Genomic DNA, 19,362 nt, shown 5'->3' on the forward strand with positions numbered 1-19,362 from the left:
ATTGGGTCATACATCTTGGCTTCCATAAAAAAACCCTGAGGGAGGCTCCAAGAAAGCCTGGGCCCAAGGCCGAATCCCCAAGGATTTAGCAGGGGTCAATCCAAGGACCCTCAGAGATACTGTGGGGCATTGAGTGGAGAGACTCAGCTGCCTCCATGCACTGCCGCCTCCAGAGGAAGGGGCGGGGGTGAGCTTTCCCTGGCTGTTCTGCCAAATGTGGCAGCTTGAATGGAGAAAGGTCCTGGGCTCTGGTTTTGCCAGACACTCCTGTGGTGTCCCCGCAGAGTCCTTGGAAGAGGGTTGAACTGAGGAAGGGTAAGGATATCCAGGCTGCCGTGGGCATGCACCTCACCCAGGACTATGGCAACTCTCCAACAGTTGTCAGGTAGTTCTTGTCCCTTAACAAGTGACAACAGCCTTGCCCAAGGGCAGCCCTGAGTTGGTGCGATGCCGCAGCCTCACTCCAGAGAGCACCGCACACTCCCTGGCTCCATCAGGATCAGTGCACGCTCACCGCAGTGCAGATTCACCAGGACCTTTCACCCATCCTCTTGCTGGGCCTCCCCAACACCTACTGAACTGGGGCCCCTGGACAGGGCTTCAGGAGATTCCCGGGGCAGCTCGGGCTGTTGTGTCAGACCCTTTCAGCACAACCATAAAGCCAGCAGGGGCCTTCGAATTAGACAGTGAGCGAATTGACAGCTGAGGTCAGTTCTTCATTTACAGAAGAGATACCTGGAGCCAGGTAACCCCCTGCCGTGTGGGTGCCTGGGGAGGCTGATGGGGATGGCCACCTGCGGGCAGGCGAGTCCCCGCTCCAGTGATGGCCTCCCCCGGCTGCTGCAGGAGCCCCTTCGCTGCAGTGAGAGCACTGGTATCCACTCTGTGAGTCTGGTTGGGAACCAGGAACTCTAGCGCCTCGGGTGATCCGGATGATGTCAAAAGCAGCCTCTGCGCTCTGTCTTTCTGGTCCCCATCTCTTCTCCAGGATGAGAATTCTGCTTTCAGCAGTGATCGTGAGGAAGTGGTAAAATTCTTCACAGTCAGTCTCAATCAGGACTTCATGATCACCAGGGCCAGAGAGGAGAGAGGCCAGGGGAGATGCTTTTCACTGACGGCGTTCTGACAGGCTACAAAGAGCCACACTGGCCCTGCCCTCAAGGACCTGGACTTGGGGCTGAGAAAGACAGAGACACCTGAGAGTTATTAAATGGCCTCTCAGTGAGCAGATGTGTCCGAGTCACACGGCCCAACCCCCCACTTTTCTCCCCCAATGCAGTCCTGGTCCTGCATGCAGTCGCTCATGCAACCTCTCAACCCCTGCTTCCCCCCCACCCTTTACTTCCCTTCAACAGTCAAACCTATCTGCTGCCACCTACTGCTCTCCAGCTCCTGCCCCTCCTTGTTCTGTCCCCTAGAAATGTCCTTCTCCAGTTCCACTGGGTCCCAGGCTGCTCCATCCTCGCAGGCCCAGCTCTCATGAAGCCCCGTGTCCCGGGGCAGGAGTCTCCCTGCTCCCCAGCCCTTCTCCAGGGCCCCTTCCCTGGCCTCATCACGTTACTGGTGTGTGACTGGTGGGTGCCTGCTTCCCCCCAGTTCGCCAGGCACACGGCTCACTGTGCATGCTAGGCCGAGAGAATGGGGAGCGGATCCGAGTTCTGACCAAGTCTCTTTATTCAGACCACCCCTGAGGGTGCTGGGAGCTAGTGCACAGTTTGGGCGGCCCCTTGCCCACTGCAGCCCCAGAGATGCTGGAAGGAGTCGGGGTGGGGGGTGAGAGAGCAGTCTGAGCAATGTTATGTAACCCGAGCAGGGACCTGAGTGAGGGCCACATGGCCACACCTGTCGGGGCTCCCAGAGGGATGGCTGCTTACTGTGGGGTCAGCAAATGGCAGGGACTGCCCTCCTGTGGGCACTGGGGAAGGAATAAGTTCAGGGTTAGGGTCAAGGTCAGAGTCAGGGTCAGTGTCAGGTTAGGGTTAGGGGTTAGGATTGAAGTGAGAGTGAGAGTCAAGGTCAGGTTCAGGTCAGCTCAGGGTCCTAGTGCAGGTTGGGGCTTTCCTGGTTGGCTTGGTCAAGAGTTGTGCAGAAGTGAGCTCTGGCTTTTATCTCACCATGAGCAAGAACCAGGGATGGGGACCAGGCTGCCAAGGCCTTGATCTGTCCATGACCTCGGCCAAGTCCCCCTAACTGGGTCCTCTGCGCTGTGTGTAAGGAAGGTTGTTGCTAGGCACTATTGTTCTGCCATCCAGGAAGGAGGAGGAGACCTGGAGCGGAGGAGCATATGTTCTGCTCCTGGAGAAACACAGGACTGAGCGGCTAGGTCAGGATGGGGACCGAACCTAGACAGCCTCACTCCAGAGTGCAAGCTCCACCTGGGGGGTGAGCTGGAGCCCAGGAGTCGGGGCCACCTCCCCTCTCCCCACACGCACAGGAGGTGCTTCGAGATGGGCAAGTCTCTCCCAAAGCCACCTCCGCATGTGCCCCTGGATGAGGCCTGACCCCTCAGATCCAAGGGGGGCTGGCAAGAGACCGGGAGAGGGGGAGGTGGTCCCGTCAGCAGGACCAGGTGGGGGGTGACGGATCCAGCAATCAGTTCAGTGTAGAGCACTAGCTATGTCTGTAGGAAGCACACAAGAGAAGTTTGGTTTTGTTCTTGTTCTGACAGTAGAGGGAGACCACAGGGCACCAGCAGTAATAAGATGATGCTAAGGGAGATGGTATCAGCATCTAGAAAATTAATCTTATTTTGTCATTTTGGTGGAGGCCATCCTGCCTCCCCAGTCAATAGTCCTCAGTTCAGAGTGTCCCGAGAGTGGGTGTCCAGGACTTGGATCGAAGGCAGTGGTGATGGTCTGGGATGAGGTTGCCAAAGCATTCTGAGATGACAGGCTGGGCCAGGTGTCCTGCAGGTGAGAGCCAAGTCGCTAATGCCCCCCTCCCCAACGTCTCTGACCTTCAGGAGTCCGAGGTGCCCCTTCCCCACCAGCGGAGCAGCTGTCCTTTCTCGGCTGCACGGTCAGTGTATGTATGACCTGTCCCTGCAGCACAGGGACTTTACGCTTTTAGAAGTCCTTGCCATTTCTTACTCCGGCTGGATTCATCCCTAGGAGATTGCTGTGTGGCATCCCTGAACGTGGTGGCCATGCTGGCAGGACCACCTTAGGAGCTGTCACCTCACACTCATGCTCATTATCAGCGATGTCCACAATTGCCTGATCCAGCAAGCATAGGCATGAGGTAAGGGAAGCCCCAGGCTTGTCATCTCAGAATGTTTTGGCAACCTCGTCCCAGACCATCACTACTGCCTTCAGGAAACCAGGCTACGGGACCTGTGGGGGCAGAGCAGAGCTGAAGGTGGGCACAGGAGGGGAAAAGGGAAGTGGGAGAAGGCACGTTACCTGAAAGGTCCCATGAGTGCCAGATAGTTGTCTGCTGTTGGCACGCGTGACCATGAGGGTGGCATCACCGTCTGACTGGACGTGTTCAGGGAGTTCAAATATGTAGCAGCACATTTAGGAGTTCTCAGATGGTATGGCCTGCGTTTGCTCTGCAAGTGGGAATTGTTGTGTTGTACCCAGAAAGGGTCTCACTGTAGTCAACACCCAGTGGTACCCCTGGGACAAGGGTAAAGGGTTTCTAGAGTCTATTTGCCAGGACTGGCCAGGTCTAGTGCACTGGACCGTGCACCCCAGAGTTCCCTTTGTCACTTGCTGGTGGAGCTGCCAGTCAGGCACATTAGCCAGGCTTCCTTGGCCTCAGGTGCTGGCATTGCCATGCCCTTTGTGATGATGTATCCAGGTGGCTGTGGTCTTTACCTGTGTGATGCAGAATTGGTCAGCATGTCGGTTCCAATGATGTTCATTGCCAAAGCATCATTTTCCATGGGTCATGGACAGAGTGCATGGGTCCTGTGCAGTCTGCTGCCACAGTGTTTGTCCCTAAGGGGCTAGGATTCGATCCCGGTTGTTCGGTTGTCAGGTGCTACACTGATGTCCATTGGCTACTGGCTGCAAGTTGGTGAAAATGTAACAAGATGTGTTCAGTGGGTGACTTCCAGGACAAGCACCAGTCTGCACCTCTGTCCACGGGCAGAGTTTTTTCCTTTCTACATGCTTTGGCTTTTTTCTGTGGCTGCCCAGCCTCAGTGGACCGTTTAATATAACTGGGCTGACTGTGCGTCGGGCCCAGGCATCCTCTGGTACCTTGGTGTACTGAAGACCCCATGTCTGAGGTTCACCCATTCATGCAGGTGAGAGAGTCCATTGATGGCTGGTTTACTTCTTTCTTGGGTGTACCAGTTTCATTTAATAACAGGTGCTTGCTGGGCAGGGCCCACTTTATCCCATAACACATGTGCCAGGGAGGAGCAACACAAGGGGAGCTGGTCTCTCATCGTCCACCTATGCCCAGTTAGAAGGCAAGTGAATTGGCCCTCACATGGGGTATGCTGAGCCGTGACTGTCAGGCAACTGCCACTCAAAACACCAGGGGTCGCCTTTGCTGCGTGTCAACTTCCTTCTGCCCCAGGCTCCAGGTTGCGTATCTCAGTTCCCCACACTGTCATTGGAAAGGCTCTTTAGGACAATTGGCCTGAGCGGGAGGCAGTCTGTACAGCCTGCTGATTGCTTTCTTTAAGCACTTCTGCGTCCACAGCTTTTTAGTCGGTGTGTGGTGATCTCCTTCCCCGTCCACCCTTGTCTTCTAAACTGCTTTACTGCTACCATGTGGCTGGGCCGGGGAGCCTGGAGGGCACCTGTTGGGCACCAGTCCCAATGTCATTGTCCTGACTGTGGCCTTTCCCCAATGGCAGCATCCCTCACAGTAAGAAGTAGTTCTCATCCTAAAACCTCTATTTCCGCAAGGCATTATTCAGCAGGGTCAGCTACCTGGGTGTGTGGAATGTCCACCAAATGAAACAACACAGGTTAGTTTCAAGCACGTGGTAGGGCCAGTGTTGGCTGAAACGGCACCTTTGTAACCTAAAAAGGACAGCCTAAAGCACTATCCTTGCCTGGAGAGGAGTGGCCAGAGATCTCATCAGGAGCATATAGGGCCACAGCCCCATGGAGTGTGCCTTTTTTCCCTGTTAAGACAACCTTCTGACTGGAGTTACAGATCCAGCACACAGTGATAGCTTCTACCTCAGAAACATAGGTTCCTCCACCTTGTGAGGGACAGCAGTTCTTTTCTTGCTGCCCGAGGGAGGCACCCCCTTCTCAGAGTTCTGGGTTCCTTCCCCATAGGGCCCGTCTTCCAAGTTTCTATATTTTCATATCTTTAGCCTCCCCTATTTCTTCCTCCAGCCCTAGGGAGAGGAAGCTGCTTTATATAACTGTTCGAGCATTCTTTTTTTTGCCTTTTTAGTTCTTCAGTTGCTGGGTGTGGTAGGCAGAATAATTGTTCTCCGAAGATGTCCACAGCCTAATCCCTGGAAGCTGAGAATAGGTCACCTTACATGGCAGAAGGGACTCTGTAAATGTGGTTAAGTTGAGGACCTTGCAATGGGGAGCTGATCCTGGGTTATCTGGGTGGGTTCAATCTAATTATGTGGGTCCTTAGAAGTTGAGGAGGGAGGCAGAAGAGAATCAGAGGGAGATGTGACCACCGAGGAATGGCCCGGGAGATGGCAGTGTTGGAGCACGGGAATGTGAGAGACTCTAGAAACTGGAAAAGACAAAGAAATGGATTCTCTCCTAGAGCTTCCAGAAAGGAACACAGCCCAGTGAGAGCCGTGTTGGATTTCTAACCTACAGAACTGAAAGAGAATGCATTTGTGTTGTTTGAAGTGACCAAATTTGTGACAATTTGCTCTCGCAGCAATAAAAAACACATAACTGGTTAATGCTTTTATATTAAATCCTCTTTGTTAATATAACTGGTGAGGTTTCATCCTCCCTGCCCTGGGCTAATTCAGAGACTCCCTCCAACTCCCTCACGTCCTGCATATTCCTGTCACTCCAGATAGTGGGCCGTGTGCGCTCAGGGCAGATCCCATCTCTCCCGCCTCTATCTCTCATGCTGGGTGGCTCTGACATGCAGGAAATTCTTCCCTCTGATGAGCCTCTGTGTGTCTCTAATCTTGTGTGTCCTATAACTGGCCCCTGGATGGCACAGACCCCACAGGATTCCCAGGCTCCCAGGAAGCTAAGATTCTATTCCCTCCTTGCTTGTGACATCTTCAACTTATAAAGTACCCTGTCATCATGTAGGGCCTCCCCAGAGTTGGGGCTTTTGGCCCCAAACCCTCTTCAGCCTTTCACTTTAGACCCTTCTGGTCATGTAGACCCAACTCACTCAGGGCAGGTAACAAACCACATGCCCTCCAGTTCTCTCTCATGAAAAGGGGTGGTGTAGCTTCCTCCACAGACCACAAAAACAAGCACCAGATAAACTGAATAGTTAAAAGGTAAAAATAAAACTAAATATATTAGAAAAAGAGATAGCAGAATAAGTCCCCAAATTAGTATGTGAAAGACCATTTTATTTAAGGATGAGCATGAACTCCTGTTGATGCTGCCTAATGGTTTTGGGGACCAAATTAAAATAGTAGACCACCTGGTAGACTGTACCAACTATCAGTGCATAGGCTAGAAAATTCATTCAAGAAGTGGAGGGTAAAATGAAGTTCTTGTAAATAGATAATAGATTTAATGTTGGTGAGCAGAATATCCAAGATGACCTTGAAGTTTCAGGAACTGCTGACTGAGCATGGCTGTGCCCCTGGTATACTAGAGAACATAGAAAAAAATCTTTGTTAATTGAGAAAGAGAAATTATAAATTTGGCTTTGATTCACTGTCTTTATAAAAATGGTGATTCATCTTCATGTGTCTGTTACTCGTCTATTTGAGAGCCATGAGTTAAATCTTTGGAATGCTTATTGGCTCTAGGACCTGTTTTACTCCTTATCCCTTGCAAGATGTTCTTATCAGGACTCAGCAGAAGACTAATATAGCACTTGGGGGCAAAGATTCAGCCTAGTAGTCCTGCACTGGAGGCCGAGATGGAAAAGATCTCCATGGCCACCATGGTGCTGTGATAGACAGGGAAGGATGTGACCCAGACACTGCAGAACACCAGCATGCTTGAACTTGACTTCATTGAAGGTGTCAGGTAGATTCCTGGCCCAGAAAGCCACAGCAGTGCTCCCCAGGGTCAAGGATCCCATATATCCCAGGACACAGTAGAAGGCAGTGACAGAGCCCTTAATGCAACCAGTGATGTGTGTAGGGTCAGAGTGTGTGCTTATTTCAATGAAAGGAGGAGAGAGTCCCAATCTGGTTCTAGATAGTGACTTGGATCAAGGCACAGATGGGAAGGACAGAGTCAGGTACTCCTGATATCAACCACTGCCTCATCCTTTTCCCTTATGTTTTGAAAGCCAAAACCACAGAAATGATTTTACCCAAAACAGTGGAAATAGCCACAGTAAACACAAATGCAAATGTTGTTTGCTGAGGTATGCAAATGCCTGTGTTGGGAAGGCCAATGGAGAGTAAGAAAGAGAGGGAACCCAGGAAGAGGGAGGTGAGCAGGATGTAGCTGTGGGTTGGATGTTGGCCTTGACGATGGGAGTGTCTGTGCTTCCCAGAGACCCCAAGGACCACAGCTGTGAGAACAGAGAAGCACAGAGCAGTGCAGGCCAGAGCCATCCTCAGTGGGTCTTGATAAGGTAGGGAAGTCACTTTCTTTGGGAGACAGTGGTTTTGATTTGGGTTTGGGTACTGATGATCTGGACACCTCACACACTGGTGTGTATCTGACAAGAAGAGAAAAGATGTGCAGTGTCTCCAGTTCAGGGACTCCTACTGATTCCCAAGAAAAGGAGTCCCTTTGGGAATTTTGGACATATTGTCCATCCTGATGCACATTCAGACAATAGCAATGAAATTTACAATTTTCCATTGATGCTGTCTAAAGGTTTTTGGAGAAAATGAAAACTTCTGTCACTTATCATTTCCTATGTGTAAGGGAGCTATTTTGTTTCTTTTCACAGGGAAACTATTATAGATTCTTAGAGATATAAATATTATATCTTCAGGTTATGTCCCGGATCACAATGTTTCCCCACCTTAGGTGAGTAATTTATTCTTGAGAAACATGTTTTTACTGAGGATTAGATAAGTTTAAGGAATGACTGTTGGTTTTGTTAGGTGTGATAATTTTTTACTAGTTATATGGGAAAATGTCATATTTTCAGAGAACTTTTCAGAGAAACCTAAGGAATGAAATGTCAATATATCTGTAATTTACTTTCAAAAACATTTGCGGAACAGTAATAAGTGAAGCAAACATGGCAAATGTTAGCAGTTAAAATTTTGATCACATATATACGCATATTCATTATACTTTAAATTTGAAAATGCTTATAACATAAAGATCAGAAGAGGAAAAAAACCATAAACATCATTTGGGGCAAATTCTCCTAAGTTAAAAGCATAATTAAGTTTAATTTCAGTGGAAAATTGTTAATTCATTCCAGAGCCCCAAATTTAAGCACTGAGTTAAAATAACACAAAATTCCTTTAAAAGTAGGCACACAGTTATTCCAGGTTTTAATGTTATCTGTCATAAACTGACATAATAAGACAGGCTCGCTTTTATTAACTTACATCTGTCTACCTACACTGCTTCAAGTCCTTTGTGTCTCTTACATATTATACACCTAAATTTCTGCTTATAAATTATGCACTTGATAATCAGTGTATGTTACTTGAGTCTTTCATCCAAGAATCCATCAGAAAACATAGGATAGAATTAAAAAGTCTACAAAAATAATGTTAATAAAGCACCAAGATTGCCACCACAGGAAACGAGCAAACCAGGAGTAAATCAATGAGACATGCTTTTTTTTTTTTTAAGTGGAGTATAGTTGTTTTACAATGTTGTGTTAGTTTCTACTGTACAGCAAAGTAGAGTTCCCTGTGCTATATAGCAGGTTCTCATTATTTATCTATTTTAGGCATATTAGTGTATATAAGTTAATCCCAATCTCCCAATTCATCCCATCCCCCTTTTCCCCCCTTGGTGTCCATACGTTTGTTCTCTACCTTGCAAACTGGTTCATCTGTACCATTTTTCTAGATTCCACAAATATGCTTTAATATACAATATTTGTTTTTCTCTTTCTGACTTACTTCACTCTGTATGACAGTCTCTAGGTCCATCCACGTCTCTACAAATGACCCAATTTCGTTCCTTTTTATGGCTGAGTAATATTCTGCTGTATATATGTACCACATCTTCTTTATCCATTCGTCTGTCGATGGACATTTAGATTGCTTCCATGACCTGGCTATTGTAAATAGTGCTGCAGTGAACATTGGGGTGCATGTGTCTTTTTGAATTATGGTTTTCTTTGGGTATATGCCCAGTAGTGGGATTGCTGGGTTATATGGTAATTCTATTTTTAGTTTTTTAAGGACCCTCCGTACTGTTCTTTATAGTGGCTGTATCAATTTACATTCCCACCAACAGCCTAAGAGGGTTTCCTTTTCTCCACACCGTCTCCAGCATTTATTATTTGTAGATTTTCTGATGATGCCCATTCTAACTGGTGTGAGGTAATACCTCATAGTAGTTCTGATTTGCATTTCAGTGAGACATGATATTGATCCCTCCATCCCCCTCTGTCCTCACTGAAGCTCCTTTAAGGAGAAAGATTCTTAGGGGCGGGGCAGAGGTCTCCCTTTCCCCAAGAGGGATCAAAGGCTATACACACCTCTCCAAGTATGCTGGGGAAACTCAGAGAAGGGAAAGACTTAATCTTTCATGGTTCTGTTGGATACAGACACCTGTCTCCATCCTATCAGGCCTGTAGGTGACTTGTATCTTGGGGGTGTCATAAGAGACCTTTGAGTGCTTAAAGAAACACCACCAGTGGCTCCTGTAGCCCTCAGACAACTGCCAAGAGCTCTTCAAAATGAGGCTACTCACTATGTATGTGCACCCTGAGGGCATTTTCCCCGCAATGGGAATCGTCCAATTAGAAAAGGTGGTGTGAAAATTTGTCCCTGATTTCAGCTGAAGTGACCGACGACACCACCTCGGCTCTGGAAGGCATTCAGGGCAGCCTCAGCTCACAGGCCAGGGTTGTTATGGATGACAGAATCTGCCTAGGCTTCCTCCTTACAGGAGAAAGTGGGGTCTGCAGTCACTAATACACCCTGCCCATCTGGATTAATGCCTCGGGCCAAGAGGAAAGGTCAATATGGAGACTTAAGGGGAAAGCCACGTGGCTTTCTAGAGTACAATTCCATCATGGTTGGTGGGATTTGTTCAGCTGGTGGGATCCTGGACCCTGGGGTACATGGTTGAGTCAATACTGTAGGAGAGTTTCATCCTGCAGCTTGAGGTCCCGTTCACAGTTGGCTTAATTAACTGCTGTGTGAATCAAACGAAATGCATTTGGCTGGCCTGTCAGTCAGATGTATTAGATCAGGAATAAATTCTTCTAAACCCTTTGCATGATTCTTTCCAAAAAACTATTCTATCTCTCTCGTTTGTGGGTTTTACTTCCCTCGGTTCGTTTTCTGCCTTCTTTGTATCCCTCCCTCTTCTTGTCCTAAGTCTTCCGTAGACTCTGGAGCTGTCCTCCAAGATAGCCTTCTGGGGCTGGGAGGATCTGAATGGGGCCACTGTCATGAACAAGGGGCAGGGACCACCCATCAGTAAAGTGACTCAGGGCATACATATACAATTATGTTTATTAGGGAGAAACTACCAGCAGAGAAGCCACAGAGCACACCTAGAGGTGGGCTCAGGCCTGGCACAGATGGACTGGGCACATGTGAGAAGGTTCCAGAAGCACCACACCCCTGTAATGCCCTTCATTTTATAGGCTGAATGGAAACACTTGGACAATTATGAAATTATGAAATCTTCCTGGTCAGGAAGTGCCCTTGTAAAAAGAAGCCTCTGAGCTTAGCCACTGACATCAGCCTGTTTTATGTGGACTAATTCAGACAAGCTGAGCTAGTTCTCTGCTAAAAGGGGGAGGAAGTAAGCCTGGGGTGACAACTGTTCAGTCTCCTCTGCCCTGCTGTGAATGGGGTATTGTTGAGGAGTTTCTCATAGAGCAGTGTGCTTGTGCAAACCCTCCGTTCAATTCATCCAACAGATAAGTTTCGTGTCTCATAACATATAGTGTTGTTCCAGATCCTAGGGCTGTACCAGATGCCAAGGTTTCTGCCTTCACATTCAGCCTCTGAGCCCCCTGAGGTGGGTCCTGGGTCTTTCTGGCCCTAACTTATCTTACCCTTTCCCCATAGCCATACTGTGTAGCTGGAACCTTCCTTTCATGGTCTTCTCCCGTTGCCTTTCTCAAGTTCTCCCAAAGCTGGTCTCCAGCCTAGTGGATGCATTATCCTGGTGACCTTTCCATAGATTAGAGAAGAGCAAGCAGGATCTGCTCATTTCCAAGGAACAACAACTAGGACTATTCAGATCTCTGAGAGGACACCAAGCCACTGGGGAAGAATGGATTGAGAGCTGAGTTTCAAGGCCTGATTCATCCCCTAAGGCTCTTTTTTGACCTTAAACAAACGAACCCTATGTCATACATCTGTTATTTTCAAGGACTAAACAAGGTTCCAAAAACACATGTTTTTCCTAGAAGAGAATTCCATTGGAGCTTTAAAAGTGATGAGTTACATCCATATAGGCAGACATGACAAGCTGATTTTATGATCAATCCTAAAAGAGGAATTTCATTCTGCTTACATTGCTGTGCTTTACAAAAACACTAAACTAAAACACACCAATCAATAAAAATTTCTTCAGGGCATATTCAGCCTGGGAATAGGATAGAGCCCCACCCAGTCAGCAACACTTGGGTATTTCCAAGGAGAGACATCCCTTTTTAATACTCAGAGATGAGACATTCACAGACTGTTTCACCTGCCAGCACACCCATAATACCTCTCCCTATGGAAATGGGACCTCCAAGTCCAAAACCTCTTCTTCCCACTCATCACCTCCTTGACCATGAATTCGTCATTCTTTCTGCTGGGTGGAGACCAGCATGGAATCAGCCAAGATTTCTGCCAAGTCTCTATCCCCCATTTCGAAGACCAGATAGACATCAGAACAGAGGGTCCTAAGATAACCACTTTTACAGTATCTAAAAAGTGTCCTGAGGAGGTAGTGCTCCAGAATATCTGAGCAGTGACCTGGGAATAGAATTCCTTCTGTGTTTCACACTCCATTTAAAAAGTACCACTTCCACCAAGCTTTCTGAGTGACCTACAACCCATCAACCCAGCTCCCTTGTACCCACCCTGCGTGAGCCATCGTTCATGGAAAGGGGGCAGCAACTGCCTGGAGGAGGTGACCTTGGGGAGGGTGGGAGACTCTGACCTTCGCTTATAAATTAAGCAGTATAAAGATGATAAGTTTTAATTGTGTTAAAATTACTGTGACCCTTGAACTAGGGTGTAGTGGTCTGATTCTAAACCTTGTGAATTTTGAAGGTAGAACTGGCAGGATTTGTGAGTGGCTTAGATGGAAGGTTTAAGAGAAGGAAAGGAGATGGGGTGACTACGTTTTAATCTGAGTAACAGGATGAATGGGGCAACATTTATGGAAATAATGAGATTGGGGGGTGGTGGAAGATGGGGGTGGGGGTGGAGAAGCCTTCTGGAAAAATCTTAGAAGAAGGAATGCTTTGATTTTGAAATTTTAAATGTAAGAACAGCCTTTAAGTGCACTCACTTGAAGCCCATTTGTAATTCTAGAAATTATCATTCTTAGAAGCTTAGCAATCTATTCAGTTGTTTTGCACCACCATTTGCACCATCTGTTTGCCTACCATAACTTACTATGTGTCAGGCACTGTATTTTACTTATGAGGAAGATAATTATTAACTGTATTATAAAGATGAGGAAACTGAAGCTCACATCTTAAATAACTTGACTAAGGTTACCTAGCCAGAATTATGCACAGTAGAATTCTCTTTCTGTATAGTTAATATGTTATATGGAAAGTTAGCCCAACACAGTAGGGGCTTTCTGGCTTCAAAACAAACAGCACCAGCTCCCTGCTCCCTGTGGAATATGTGCTCCCCCATCCAGTAGCTTCCTGATCACTAAATCCTTTATCCAGTGAGTGCATAGTACTTAACTTGCTGAGCAAGGAGAATCTAAGAGAGATGTCTTTGAAAAATTCTTGGACTCCTGTTGGAGTATATTTATGATGACCACATTTCTTCACCAAAAATGGTGACACGGGATCAGATATTGGCAGCACATTTGAAATCGGGACTGCTCTGGAGACCCCAGGTTATGAGGCTGCCCTTGAGATAGAACTGGGAGCAGGTTTTTTTGCAGAATTTAGTCCTTGAGTTGAGTGGATTCTGGGTGCTCTCCTCCCAGTAAGTAACCCAGTACCTAACTTCTCAGACTGATGCTTTCCCCTAGAGGTGTAACTTGGCATTCTAGAACATTGCTCACATCTGGGGCCTCAGGTCCCAGCAGACTTTACAGGTGATGTGGGAGGCCCTGTCTCTAAAGAACAGCCCCATTCCCTGATGCAGACTCTGAAATCTCCTTTTAATCCATATTATTTGTAACCTTCTTTGTGAATAAGAGAAATGTGCAGGCAGCTTAAAAGAGGGAATTTATCCCTGGTGGTGCAGTGGTTGGGAATCCGCCTGCCAGTGCAGGGGACACGGGTTTGAGCCCTGCTCCGAGACGATCCCACATGCCACAGAGCAATTAAGCCCATGCAGCACAACTACTGAGCCTGCACACCACAACTACTAAAGCCCATGTGCCTAGAGCCCATGCTCAGCAACAAGAGAAGCCATCACAAGAAGAAGCCCGTGCACTGCAGCAGAGTAGCCTCCGCTCTCTGCAACTAGAGAAAGCTCGTGTGTAGCAATGAAGACCCAAAGCAGCCAAAAATAAATAAATAAATCTATTTAAAATTTTTTTAAATAAATGTATTTAAAATTTTTTAAATAAATAAATTTATTTAAAAAATTTTAAGTAAATAAACTTTTAAATAAATTATTTAAAAATAAATAAAGTCCCTTATTTATTTATTTATTTTTGGCTGCGTTGGGTCTTCATTGCTACACGCTGGCTTTCTCTAGTTGGGGCGAGCGGGGCTACTCTTTGTTGCAGTGCCCAGGCTTCTCATTGCTGTGGCTTCTCTTGTTGCGGAGCACGGGCTCTAGGTGCGCAGGCTTCAGTAGTTGTGGCTTGTGGTCTCTAGAGCGCAGGGTCAGTAGTTGTGGTGCACGGGCTTAGTTGCTCCGTGGCATGTGGGATCTTCCCGGACCAGGGCTAGAACCCCTGTCCCCTGCATTAGCAGGCAGATTCCCAACCACTGGGCCCCGAAGGAAGCCCCAGTAAGGGAATTTATTATTCAGATGCAGCAGTACCTCGGGGAGCCCAAGTTGGGAAAGCGGCCAGACCCTGAGAAGGACCAGAATTGGGAGTGGAAGACTGCCAAGAACCATGGAGGGTGCTTTTGTCACCCCTATGTTTTTCACCAGGTGTCTACTTCCCTCTCATTTCCTAGCAGTTAGGCTTTCCAGTCTGAGGGCAGTGGTGGCCCCTGGAGCTCTCAGATCTCCATGGTATTAGTTCAGATGCTTGGAAGGAAATGGATTCTTCCTTGGCCCCACCCCACCCTGGGGAAATGTCCGCTGGATCTGTGCCATTCTCTCTTCTGAACCCGAGTCAGGACAGGATTTTGTGGTACAAGCGTGGCTGTTGTGGGGACCACAGATCTGGAGAGGAATAGCCAGAAAGAAACTTCTTTGAGTTTAGCTCTGGGCAGACACTGCTCAGAACAGTTAAGGGTGGAAGCGTGACTGGGTTCCAACAGGAGGTCTGTTGAGGTCCTGTGGGTGTTTGCCATTTGGTCATGGTCCCCTTGGATCTATGGGGACTAATTATTTTCTACTCAGTACACTCTTCACTTTTTATTTGAGAAACTGATCCCCATTCCATGTAGGCCTGGTGGGAATCATACAGTATTTGTTCCTTCATGACTGGCTTATTCCACTTAGCCTAATGTCCTCAAGATTTATCCATATTGTAGCATGTGTCAGACATCCCTTCCTTTTTAAGGCTGCATAATGTTCCATTGTATGGATATACCACATTTTGCTTATCCATTCATTCATTGATGGATACTTGGGTTGCTTCCACCTTTTGGCTATTGTGAATAATGCTGCTATGAGCATAAGTGTACAAACATCACTTCAAGATCCTGCTTTCAGTTTTTTGGGTGTATACACAGAAGTGGAATTGCTGGATCATATGATAATTCTATGTTTAATTTTCTGAGGAACTGATATATTTTTTCCACAACAATTGCACCATTTTACATTCCCACTAATAGTGCACAGGCTTTCAATATCTCCACATCCTCACCAACACTTCTTATTTTCTGTATTTTTTGATAGTAGCCATCTTATGGGTGTGAGGTGGTATCTCATTGTAATTTTGATTTGCATTTCCCTAATGATTAATGACGTTGAGCACATTTTCATGTGCTTATTGGCCACTAGCATATTTTCTTTGGAGATTTATATTGAATTTCTACGTAAATATGTCTACTCAAATGCATTATCCATTTTTTAATTAAGTTGTTTATTTTTTGTTGTTGAGTTCTAGGAGTTCTTTATATGTTCTGGATATGAATCCCTTATCAGGTGTATGATTTGTAAATGATTTCTCCCATTCCATGGGTTGCCTTTTCACTCTGTCGATTGTGTTCTGTGATGTAGAGAAGTTTTTAATTTTGATGTAGTCCAATTTATCTATTTTTATTTGTTATCATATCCAAGTCAAAGCCAAGAAATCATTGTCAAGTTCAATGTCATAAAGTTTCCCCCTGTTTTCCTCTAAGATTTTTATAGTTTTAGCCCTTATGTTTAGGTCTTTGATCCATTTTGAGTTTATTTTTGTAAATGGTATAAGGTATGTGTCCAACTTCATTCTTTTCCATGTGGGTATCCAGTTTTCCCAGCACTATTTGCTAAAAAGACTGTCCTTTCCCTATTGAATGGTCTTCCCACCCTTGTTGAAAATCATCTGACCACATATGCAAGAGTTTATTTCTTGGCTCTCTATTCTATTCCATTGGCCTATGTGTGCAGCACCACATTGTTTTGATTATTTTAGCTTTGTAGAAAGTTTTGAAGTCAGCAAATATGAGACCTCCAACTGTCTTCTTCTTTTCCAAGATTGTTTTGGTTATTTGGAGTTCCTTGAGATTCCATGTGAATTTTAGGGCAAGTTTTTCTATTTCTGTAAAAATCACCATTGGGATTTTGATTGGATTGCATTGAATCTGTAGATTGCTTTGGGTGGTATTGACATCTTAACAATATTAAATTTTCCAATCTGTAAACATGGGATGTCTTTCCATTTATTTGCATCTTTAATTTCCTTCAGCAGTGTTTTGTAGCATTCAGTGTACAAGTCTTTTGCCTCTTTGGTTAATTCCTAAGTATTTTATTCTTTTTGATGCTATTACAAGTGGAATTTTTTTCATAATCTTTTTCAGATATTTCATTGTTGGTGTATTAGAAATGCAATAATACATTTTGTTTTGTGTGTTTATTTTGTATCCTGCAACTTTTCTGATTTCATTTATTATTAGTTCTAACAGTTTCTTTTGTATGTGTATGTAATCTTTAGGGTTATCTGTATATAAGATCATGTCATCTGTGAACAGAGATAAACCTTTTATTTTCTTTTCCTTGCCTAATTGCTCTGGCTAGACGTTCAGTACTATGTTGAATAGAAATCGTGAAAGTGGGCATTCTCTTCTTTTGGGACTCCAGTGACACAAATTTCAGATCTTCTGTTATTGTCCCACAGGTCCTGACACTCTGTATCTTTCTTTTTTTTTTTTTAAAGAAAACTATTTTCTCTTTCTCGTTCAAATTAGATAATTTTATTAACTATCTGAAACTTCACTGATCCTTTTTTCTGTATTTTCCATTTTGCTGTTGAGCTCATCCAGTGTTATTTTTGTTGTTTGTTTATTTTGGTTATCGTAGCATTCATTTCTGAAAGTTCCATTCAGTTCTTCTTTATATCTTTTGTTTCTTTGCTGATATTTTTACTTTCTCCATTTGCTTAAAGAGTGCTTGTAGTTGCTTGTTGAAGCATTTATATAACTGCTTTAAAATCCTTGTCATATAATTTCAACGCCTGTGTCATCTCAGTACTAAGTGTCTGTTGAGTATCCTTTCTCATTTGAGTTGAGATTTTCTTGGCTCTTGGTATGAGTCATTTTGGACTATATCCTGGACATTTTGAGTACAAGGCTAGGAGACTCTCCTTTTTATGTATCTGTTTTAATAGGCAGTCAATCTATTTATGTTAAGAACACATGTCCTGGCCCACTTTTGTGGGCTACACTTTAAATGTCAATTACTTTTCAAAGCCTTTGCTTTTGTGGTCTGTTGCTTGTGTGCTACCCAGAGGCCAATTTGAAACCTATGGTATTCCACACCATAGTTCAGCTCTCAAAGTTTTTGCTGTTTGAGCCTGGTCAATTTTATAAATGGGATGTGTCCAGGACTTGATACATAGTTTGAAAGCATCCCATTCTGCTATGGACTGAATTGTGTCCTCCCTGCCCCTCAAACCTTACCCTGCCCCAAATTTATATGCTGAAGCCCTAATCCTTCATGTGATGGTATTTGGAAATGAGGCCTTTGGGGGGTAATTAGGTTTAGATAAGGTCATGCAGGTGGGGCCCTTGTGATGGGATTAGTGTCCTTATAAGAAGAGACACCAGAGAGCTTGTTCTCTCTGTCCCTCTCTCCCCCTCTCCCTCTCTCCCTTTCTCTCTTTCTCTCTCCTCATACCATGTGAGGACACAGTGAGAAGCGGCCATCTACAAGACAGGAAAGAGCTCTCACCAGAAACCGACCATGCTGCCGCTTTGATCTTTGACCTCAAGCCTCTAGTACTGTGAGAAAAGGCACTCATGCTTCTCTCCCTGTCTCTTTCCCCCCAGTCGCTGCTGCCAGGGCACTGAGGACTTAGTGTAGGCCTTCTTACCTCTTGGGAGGCATCTGCAGAACCTCCTGGCTGGCCTTCCCACCTTTGTCCTTGCATCTTTCTGTGCAAAGTAATCCTCCTGAACCATGGCCACTGTGGCTCTCCCCTGGCCAACACCCTTCAATGGCTTCCTGTGCCCTTGGGAAAAGCTCATACTCTCATCCAGCAAGGCCCTGAATGCTGATTTCTGCAGATTCAGCTCTTGCTACACCTTCTTCTTACTCCCATTCTAGCTTAGCTAAATGTATTCCCTCAAGGCACCCAGGACCTGAGCCCTGAATCTTGCCTTCACTGGATCATGCTTACTTGGGTTTAACTACCCTGTTCTTAAGAAGCCCTCCCTAGACCAGAATGGGTCCCACATCAGGTGGACACCTTTGCCTGCTGTGGCTCCCAGTGCTATTTAGTCCCTCACACTTATTGCCTTGGCTTTTCTGCCATCTTCCCTAGACTGTAGCCTCCAGAGTCATCACTTCTGGTTTACTCTGCTGTATTTGGTCGTACAGCACAGTGCCAGGTATGCGGTGGATGAATTAATGCACAACGAATCTTCACATGCATTATCTGCCTCACTTGACTGCATTTAGATTCCAGCAGCAGCGTTTTGCGGTTCATGATGGGAGGCCTTTTCTTCTGAGAGCCTCTCAGCCTGAAAGCTCTGTCTTTTCTTCTCCTTCTACTTAATTCCTATTTCCCTCTTATACCCAACAAAAATTCCTCTTTCATCAATCTCAAAAGAACCCAGCTGGGATTCATGGTTTATTAGTTGAATTGAATCCCAGGTTGAATGAGAGACCATAGCAGGAAGCAGGGCTCCAAGCCCTGTTTCCTGGATCATATGAGTGTGGAATCTGAGGAAATGCTCCCCCAACTCTTCTTGCCTCCTGGTGGCTCCCATCTGGGCTCCCTGGGGATGTGGATGGAAGCACTTTAGGGCACATCAGGGCATTTAGAGGACTGGAACACCACACTTGCTCTGTTCAGAATTGCATCTGCCTTGCTCTCTGTGTCTCCTGGTAACACTGCCCCTTAAATATGTAAGGCTTTGCAGGCACTGCCTACAACCATTAAGTACTTTACAGCATGTATCTCTCTGCTCCTTTGCCCTGGTTGGGAAAGGTTGCACCAGGCCTAGGTACAGTTTGCACTTTTAGAAGCAGCAACCCTGTATGGGGACCTGAGAGATGGCTGGGCAGTGACAGTGATATTTCAAAGTCCAGAATCTATGTGACAAGCACTTTGTTGGGGTGGCCAGATATACTTTAGCTGAGCTGACAGAGAGCCAACCAGTGCCAGCATGTGGAGATTTAAAAGAAAGCAACAAAAT

The sequence above is a fragment of the Orcinus orca genome, chromosome 10, assembly GCF_937001465.1.
Source record: "Orcinus orca chromosome 10, mOrcOrc1.1, whole genome shotgun sequence".
Taxonomy (NCBI): Eukaryota; Metazoa; Chordata; class Mammalia; order Artiodactyla; family Delphinidae; genus Orcinus; species Orcinus orca.